The 9,283-nt window shown below is 40.9% G+C and overlaps 1 pseudogene; it reads right to left on the reverse strand.

The window, feature by feature from the left end:
- Nucleotides 1–671: 671 nt before the first annotated feature.
- Nucleotides 672–1,198, reverse strand: LOC118673386 (annotated as a pseudogene).
- Between the last annotated feature and the right edge of the window lie 8,085 nt (nt 1,199–9,283).

Genomic DNA, 9,283 nt, shown 5'->3' on the forward strand with positions numbered 1-9,283 from the left:
GTGTTTCTCTGACCAACTTGCTCTCTCCTTTCCAAGAGGGCTTCTTCATACCTTCTTTCTCTCTTCAAACTTCTGACCTAGACTCATTCTTCCCCTTGCTCCCTGAAAATGGCCTACCATTACCTTAATAGAGAAAACACAGGCTAGCAGAGGTGAACTCCAACAAGTTCCTCCTATTATTCCTAGCAGATGTCCCTGCACCCGGGTCCACTGTAGCCTCCTTCACTCCTATTGTAGCCAGTGTACCCCTCCTCCTATTCAAGATCTGGTTTCAGCCCTCTTTTGAGCCCATCATCATCCATTGTCTCTTCTTTCCCTGCCTCTTTACTTATACCCATAACTTTAACTCTTCCCATCAGCACTTTAACATGCATGTCCATCTCAGAACAAAACTCCCTTATTCTCCTTTCTTTCATTCCTGCTACCTTCTTCTTCCTCATTTCCCCAGTGGACCATTACAAATTACAAAGCTATTATTTATTTATTTATTTATTTATTTTTATTTATTTATTTTTTGCTAAAAGCTTTATTGTCTCATTTGGTCCAGGGTGAGGGCTCCAGGGTGGTTAAAGGAATGGCTAGTAGTTTCGGGAAGAGGCTCAGGTAAAAGCCAGAGACGCCAGGAGGGTGCAGGGGGGGGCTTCGGAAAGGCCTCTGGGCTCCAAAGGCTCCTAGTCGTGCTTGAGGGTGAGCCTCTCAAAGAGATACTCGCCCAGCCCAGCCTGGGGGCCAGCCAGCCTATGGATGTTAGTCAGGTGGTCGCCCATCTTCTTGATGAGTTTCACCTCCTCATCCAGGAAGTGGTTCTCCAGGAAGTCGCAGAGATGAGGGTCTACACGGGTAGAACCCAGGGCATGCAGATCCAAAAGGGCCAGGTTCAGGTTCTTCTCCAAGGCCAGGGAGGCTTCCATGGCGTCCTGAGTTTTGCCCCACTCATCTTGGGAGGGTTTCTGCACGTTCTGGAAGAGAATGAGGCCGCCACGCTTGTTCTGCAACTTTAGGAGATGCTCAGCGCCCTCGCACTTCTTCTCCGCCAACTCGCGGAAGAAGTGGCCCACATGCTCCAGAGCCACATCATCATGGTCGAAATAGTAGCCCAGAGAGAGGTAGGTGTAGGAGGCCCGAGATGCAGGTTGGCCAGGCGGTTGACCGCAGCCTCCACCTCGGTGGAATAATTCTAACGAATTTGGGAGCTCATAGTTGTTCGGCAATAAGGAGTTTAAGGTAGAAAAAAAACTGGTGTTGGCTGGTCCTGGGGGTGGTGCTGAAGGTGGTGAGTGGATGAGACGCAGGAGAGTGGCCGGAGGCTGGAAGAAGGGGCGTCCCTGGGTCTGTTCCATCCAAACACTGTTAAAGCAAGAGACAGATCCGGGACCTCCGAGTGCGCTGCCCAAAGCTATTTTTTATGACGACTATTTATGATGATTATTGCTCGGTAGCTGTCCATAATGCCATTCTCCCTAGCTATTCCTTTTCTAGCAAAAAATCATGCCCCCAGCTACGGAAGTAGGCATGCCCCAGGCTTGACCAATTGAGGTCATTCTCTGACTGCAGCAGTTGGTGAAGGGCCCTGTGGCCTGTGTAATAAAGTAAATAGAAAGCACACTGGGTATTTCTAAGGCAGATTAATTAATCCAGGGAACTCTTTCCATAAGCATGGGAAGGTTTAAAGAGCAAAAAGGAGATTAATAACTGCTATAGATACAGAAAAAAGGACAGGGGGTAGGGACACAGAAGTTCACGGAGATGACCCCTGTAGACCTGGTACTCCAAGCTGTTGGGAAACTCTCCACAACTGGGGTGTGGGCTTCTGAGGAGCAGATGTGACTGGCAAGTTACAGATAGCCTGGGAGGTACAGCCTAGTTAAGTCGTGTGCTACAGAACAACCGTCACTCTATCTGCCAAGGGATTTGTCATGGGAGTTGCTGGTTCCTCTTAGTAACACGATGAGTTCAGGAAGAAGCCGGAGCCCGGAGCAGCAGCCCCTGCTGCTGGAGTGAGGAGGCAGGAACTGAAAAAAGGAACGGAAATTCCTCTCTTCCTTCCTTTTCCCTTCTATTTATCCACCCACTGATAGAATTTAATAAGAAACTAGCAGATAAAGGAATCTGAGAAATGAAATTAGCCAAGTCCCAGCCCCAACATCACAAAGCAGAATATAAAAATGTATTTTTTAAGGACATATCACATTACTTCAAACCAAAGTAGTAAAAAAAAAAAAAAAAAAAGTGTCCAGAAGAAATATCACCTACCTACGTAATAAATACTAGCACTTATAATGATGTTCCCCTAACTTTCAGCTAAGCTACCTGTTGACGTGAAACTTCTGGGCTTGGGTTAGCTTCTCTGCTTTTCATGGCAACTATTGGATGTGACATCTGCTGTTCTCATTCCAACCCAGATCCTCTAAAGAAAAGCCCTCAGGAGTGTGTATACTGTTGTTCACAGCCCTGCATGGCAACAGGATTTGGTGTCTCCCTCATTTGAAAAGCTCCTCTCCACACCCCTCACAAGGCCCTCTAGGAGAAAAACATTTTCCACATATTCTGCTTATGTATCTTAGTAGCTGATTATACCTGCAGGTTTGTTTCCAAAATACTGCCCGTTACAACTTGCACAACTTGGAAGCAGGCATATTGGTTCAGTATTCGAAAGTCTACATTTACATAAAAATGTGTCTCCCTTTTCCTGCAGGCATCAAAGTTGCAGTGCCCTGCCCTTCCAAGCCATTCATGGGGTTTGAAGGGCAGGGCAATAGCAGAACACACTCATACTTCATTGCCATGGCTGAGGACCTGGCTGGTCTTCGAACTCCCCAAGGGAAACGTTATGGCTTTTCTATTAGAAGGCAGGGAAGAAAGCCCTACAACTCTTACTCTCAGAAATTCCTTTGGAAAACTGGATGATGCTGTAACCTGCCACATAGGATAAGGCCATGCCTAGAAACAGTGAAAACCAAACAATCATGCAAACAAAATCCTCTTTACTAATAGCAAATTATTACACTAATTAACGTCTGGCAATGTGAACTATGTAACAGATTTTCCAGCTATGATGCTGTGGCTCAGGAGTGCACCCCAGGGTGTTTATGGGTGTGTCCAAATATTGATCCTCTCAGCTCTCAGGTTAGCTGGATCCCAGGGGTTCCTTTGTTTTCCACCATGTCCATTAAAATAATGATAATGTTCTGTTTGTACTATGATATGATAGGTTAAGAAGCCCTGTTGTGACTGACCATATTTTCCTCTTTTTTTCCTTTTATGCCAGGAATTTCTGAGATAAATGTGAAGTTTGACTACATACATTTTCATTTAGGATATTTATATTTTCTTTTCTCCCTTTGCTCTTTTCTTTTCTATTTTATTAACCTCATTCCACATGTCTTTTAAGCAAATAAATAAAACCTTTTGAACAATTATCCAGATAAAAATTTCCACTAATGACATTAAAGATGTTGAAATATGGGACGTAACCAGACAAACATTGACCTATGAATAAGTGATCCTCCTAACAAGAAAAGCGGCCTTTGATGAAAATCCTGCACTGGACTACAGGTAAGCACATTTTCATATCAAATGCCCAGTTGTTCCTTCAACATGGTCATTCACGATATTGATGTATATTTAATAAAGCTTAAATTAACAATATACAGTTGACGTGTGCAGTGCATTATTACACTGCACACAGTTAAATGTGTCCTCTCTGAAATCAATTAAAAATTAACGGATGCGTTAAAAACACACACACACACACACACACACACACAAAAACCCTAGACAGGGCTGGATTGGCCCAAAAGACAAGGAGTGATCTCTTTCTGGAATGGGTGAAGAAGCTAAGTGTCCTAGTCTTTCTTTGTTGTTTGTTTGTTTTTTTGTTTTTTAGTCCCTTGATTTCTTCCTATTCTTTCTATCCCCTTTGTTTTTTATTTTTTTAATATATTTTTATTGATTTCAGAGAGAAAGGGAGAGAAATAAAAACATCAATGGTGACAGAGAATAAATGATTGGCTGCCTCCAGCAGGCCCCCTACCAGGGATCTAGCCCACAACCCTGGCATGTGTCCTGATGGAGAATTGAACTGTGACCTCCTGGATCATAGGTCAATGCTCAACCACTGAGCCACACCAGCTGGGCCAAAAATGTATGTTTTTAGAAACTAGCTAGAGAGGCCCAGCATTCTGAAACTATGATCCCTCCCTAGACACAAGAGCTTTGGATAATAGAAAGGTGTTTTGTGTTTTTTTTTAAAAAAGACCTTGTTTATTGGTTTAGCTCTCAACTAATCAATAAAACATAGTGATTAATCATCAATGAATATTTCTACATATACAAACATAGAAGGCCTCCTATGACATGAAAACTCAGAAAAAGAAAAAAAGTTAATTTTTGTGTGTGTGTGAAATCAGCATAATGATACCTGACAGTAATGGAAAGACTATGAAGATAACAACAAAAGTGTTTTGCTAATCCTCACCCAAGGATATTTTTCCCATTGATTTTTAGAGAGAGTGGAAGGGAGGGACGGGGAGAGAAAGAGAGAAACAGAGAGACATCGATGTGAGAGAGACACATTGATTGGTTGCATCCCAACCTGGGGCCTGGGAATGCACCTCTAAATCAGGTACATGCCCCTTGACCAGGAATCGAACCAGCAACCATTTCATGCATGGGCCAATGCTCTACCACTAAGCAACACTGGCCAGGGTTCAAGCATATAATTTCTTTAGTAAATGGTTTATCTTTACCTTAAGCATGCCCTGTCCATTGTTTCTGTGCATTCTAGGTTAACACACCTGTGAAATGACAAAAGTAACTGTCGTTTCCAGACCCCTGGAGGGTGTAACCACCCTCAATAGAGGCACGTAATCTTGTTAACTATCCTGTACTTTGCTTTCTCCCACCTTCATGCAACTTCCCTTACTTCCCCTCCTAAATTCCCAAGGTATAAACAAACTGCAAAACTGTCAGTCTGTGGAACATTTGAGATCTTGCTTCCTGGCAATTGTTGTCAGATTGGCTCAACTAAACTATTATGCAAATCGTCTACAGGTTTGGACATTTCTTACGTCAACACAGGGTATTAATAAATTTACAGATCTGTACAAAGTTACTCTTCATTAAACTCTCCAAAACAGCATTCTCTCCAACTCATATCCTGACTAGCTACTGTTTACTAGTTAAAGTTAAGTTGTCATGCAACTGTGCGCTGAAGCAGGAATTTACAAATTTGGGCTCCTAGAATGGTTATTCTTAATCGTGTATGGGTTATGGGCTTGTAGAAGAACCAGAAAAAAAACTATGAACAGTTCTCTTCAGATAAAAAAAAATGCATGGCCACCAAAACTCAAAAATGTTTGTATAGTTTAAGGAGGTGACAAACCTGAAATTCTTCATAGATATTAAGAGGTCCTTTCTGTCATCTATTAATTGAATATGATTTCAAGATAAGAGGGAAAGAAAAAATATAGCTTCTAAATTGTGCCCTCGAAGATACTGACACACAAAAGATACCAGTGCTAGCTTAACATTCAATTATTATATCAGTTGAATGTGCTAGGTTATGCTGCATGAACAAACAATCCCCAAATAAGCGGGTTGTAGAACAATAAAAGTTTATTTCTCACTCACATGTGCGATGTAGGTGTGTGCATGTATTTGGCAATTGTTGCCACTTAGAAATGCAGACTGTTGAGGCACCACCATCCTGGCAATGTTTCTTAATCAGCAAGACAGGAAGAGCCAGTGTGATTTATCGAGTTTCTGTGTGGATGTGACAAATATCCTTTCTACTCAGATTTCATCAGGCCAAGAAAGGGACACTACACGTGTGACTGTAAGAGGTGGGGAAGGAAAGGAGTAATAAAAATTACTATTGTCTGCTTCAAGAGTTAGCTATAGGTGTTATTCACTGTCTGAGCTTCCATGAACATGACCATGTGTTCTCTTTCTTTGTAATAAAAAACTTTACGTTTTCAAACCTTAATGTGCTTCATAAGGATTCTTATTCAAATATTATTAATAACGTAGCATGGGTTCTATTTTCTTCTTTAAAGCTATATTCTGACTCACACCTTCTAAAACTGGAGAAATCAACCACTTAGCTTTTGGAACTGCCAATATAAAAACATGCTACCATAGTTTGGGGAGAGATAGTACACTCACTGTCAATCTCTATGAAGTAACTGAGCCAACGTTACAAAACTTATCAGTAATGTGGCCTATTTTCTACCACTCCAATGGTGCGCCGGCATAGGCAAATATTTAACTATTATGTCTTGCTGAAGTCATGCCCCGCCCTCCAGTTCTTCCCATAGGTCTTTGTATGCCTTTCTGCACTTGCTTCACTGGCCCATAATTGTCAACATGCCTTTCTGATTAATTAGATCATAATCTCATTCATTCATCCATTAAACAAATATTTGATTTTAATGTGCTTTATATTCCTACTCTTAACAGAGGGCCTAGCACAGATGTGAGTTCATAAATTACCAATGAAGTGATGAATAAATTGAAGAATACTATTATGATCAGTGTTATTTTTATAGTAGTAGCTATCTATTGAAAGGAAGCCAGGATCCCTAACTAATTTATCAAGTGCTTTTCATATATTCTTGGTCCACTGTTAAATGTCTTATATTATACTAGTAATCTCCTCTAATCCTTATAATAACCCTAGGGTATAAGCATTATTATCTTTACTAGATAACTCCACTCTCCATCTCTGCCACTCTATTTTCAACTGCATCTAATTGGTATTAGCTCCCTTCCTGAATTAGAGGATTCACTACTGAAAACTTTCCATCCCCTTATGTGTAGGAGAATCACTCTGTTACAGTTGAATTGTGTCCTTCCCAGCCCTTCAATTCATATGTTGAAGTTCTGACCCCCGCTACTTCAGAATGTGACCTTACTGAGAAATAAGATTGCAGATATAATTAAGATGATGTCATACTAGAGTACTATGGGCCTATAATCTGATTAGTGTCCTTATAAAAAAGTGGAAGTTTGAAAAGAGACATACACACAGGGAGAATGCTATGTGAAGACTGGAATTATGCTGCCATATGTTAAGGACCTACCAGAAACTAGGAGAGAGGGCTAGAACAGACCCTTTCCTGGTTCCTTCACGGGGAGCATGGTCTTGTGGACACTGTGATTTTGGACTTTTGCCCCCAGAACTATGAGACAATAAATTTCTGTTGTTCTAATATCCAGTTTGTAAAATGTCATTATGGCAGCCCTAGGAAACTGGTAATACACATTCTCAGCATCTTTTCCCTCCCACTCCCTGGCAACTGAAAGACTTAATCTGTTTTACTGGAAGGTTATTGATCTGTGTTAAGTATAGAATCAAATATTCTCAACTCCTCATGAACCCCATAACTTACTACATGTCTCCTAAATTTAAAGAACCTTTTCTATGTGTATATATGGAATAAAAATTTTAAATATTAGTAGGCTTCTTTCAATCTCATGACTCATCATCTACAATCTTACTGCATCTAAACCAGCCGTGGGCAAACTACGGCCCGCGGGCCGGATCCGGTCCGTTTGAAATGAATAAAACTAAAAAAAAAAAAAAAGACCGTACCCTTTTATGTAATGATGTTTACTTTGAATTTATATTAGTTCACACAAACACTCCATCCATGCTTTTGTTCCGGCCCTCCGGTCCAGTTTAAGAACCCATTGTGGCCCTCGAGTCAAAAAGTTTGCCCACCCCTGAACCCATCTTTTACTATCTCTTCTCCAACATTGGAAAAGGTGTCCTATTTCTCACCCGCTGCCATTCCTTTCACATCTCTTATGGATTCCATCCCTTCTTGCCCTCAAGAATCATCTTCCATTAGTTTTTTCTCTTTTCTCTGACATTTCAACTTCTCAATTCCTACTTACCCTTTTTGCTTAACACTGAAATATTCTTGATTCTCATTCACCTTAAAAGGGGCAAAAACAACATTTATCTTTTCCCTCCAAATCTACTTTGGGATAATACCTACATCTAGTCTATAATTTTATGGGTAAAGTTATTGATATAATTGTCCATGCTCCCTTGTATAAGGGTGAATGTGCTGTGTGTGAAAAAGCAGTGCACTCAGATTTGGGGCCATCGAAGTGCCAGACTTTGGCAGAGACCACTTGTGCCTTAATGTTTCTTCTCTGGTCCTATCATAATAGAAGTTTCAGGTAGAAACACAGCTGCAGAACAGGAGATTCTATTCCTTAGCTTTCTTTGTAGCTGGGTATGACCATGTAACTAGGTTCTGGCTAAGGGATGTGAACAGAATTAATCAGGTTTTTTAAAAAACAGAGTATATCCAACCTTCTCATTCTCCATTTCCTGCTTGTTAAATGTGGAATAGTCACCTTGGAACACAAGGTAGAAGCCACACCTGAGGACCCTGGTGAACTCTATGGGACAACCTGCCCTATTGGCCATGAACCACCTACTTTAGGACTTTAGGTGAAAATGAAGTGAATTGAATCTGCTTCGGTCACTGTTTCCTTAGCCTTTGTTACAGCAGCAGAAGTAGCCTTCCATTACCCTATGCCCTCTCCTAGCCATTCCTCTCCCCCACCACACCCTACCCCACCCTATTCAAGGACCCTGCTAACATTATCTTGAAATCTCCTCTTCCTTCCATATGCAATTCCAAAGGATAATATTTAATTCACTGTATCACAGTATTTGCTTTTTGCTTTCTCCTTTATCTTCCTCACTAGAGTATAAGAGCTTGAGGCAGTAGAGACTGTCTCTTGTTCATCATGGGTTTCCCAGTGCTTACTGCCTGGGATGTAATGAGCACTGAATAGACAGATGTTTAAAGGAATAAAAGGTCCATTTTTGGACTAGATATAAATTTCTTGAATGACTTTCCTTAGACACTGCTTCACTTGGATCATGATTCTACTGCATTGACCCAAAAGGGTCTGTAGGATATATTTACCTAAGTCTATACCTGAAGTTCAGTTTGTATGGAGGTCAAAAGAATCACTGATTGATTGATTGATTTTTTAAAGTGGAGATAAGTGGAAAAAGCCAGAGGATCATCAGAAGACATGGGTGCATCTTGCTACTACCACATGCTGGTCTGTGTAAACTGTTTGTTTTCATTACCTGATAGAAACTGTTGTTCTCTCAGAATGCTCGAGGCCAGCAAGCTGAGAGTAGATTTAAGAAATGTCACACTTTTAGGAAGTTTTTAATAAGTGAGAGAAAATTAGGAAAATTTGTTAGCACTCACTTTTTTGTTTCATACTCTTCTTGTTTATTTTTCTA

The sequence above is a fragment of the Myotis myotis genome, unplaced genomic scaffold (assembly GCF_014108235.1).
Source record: "Myotis myotis isolate mMyoMyo1 unplaced genomic scaffold, mMyoMyo1.p scaffold_m19_p_18, whole genome shotgun sequence".
Classification (NCBI taxonomy): Eukaryota; Metazoa; Chordata; class Mammalia; order Chiroptera; family Vespertilionidae; genus Myotis; species Myotis myotis.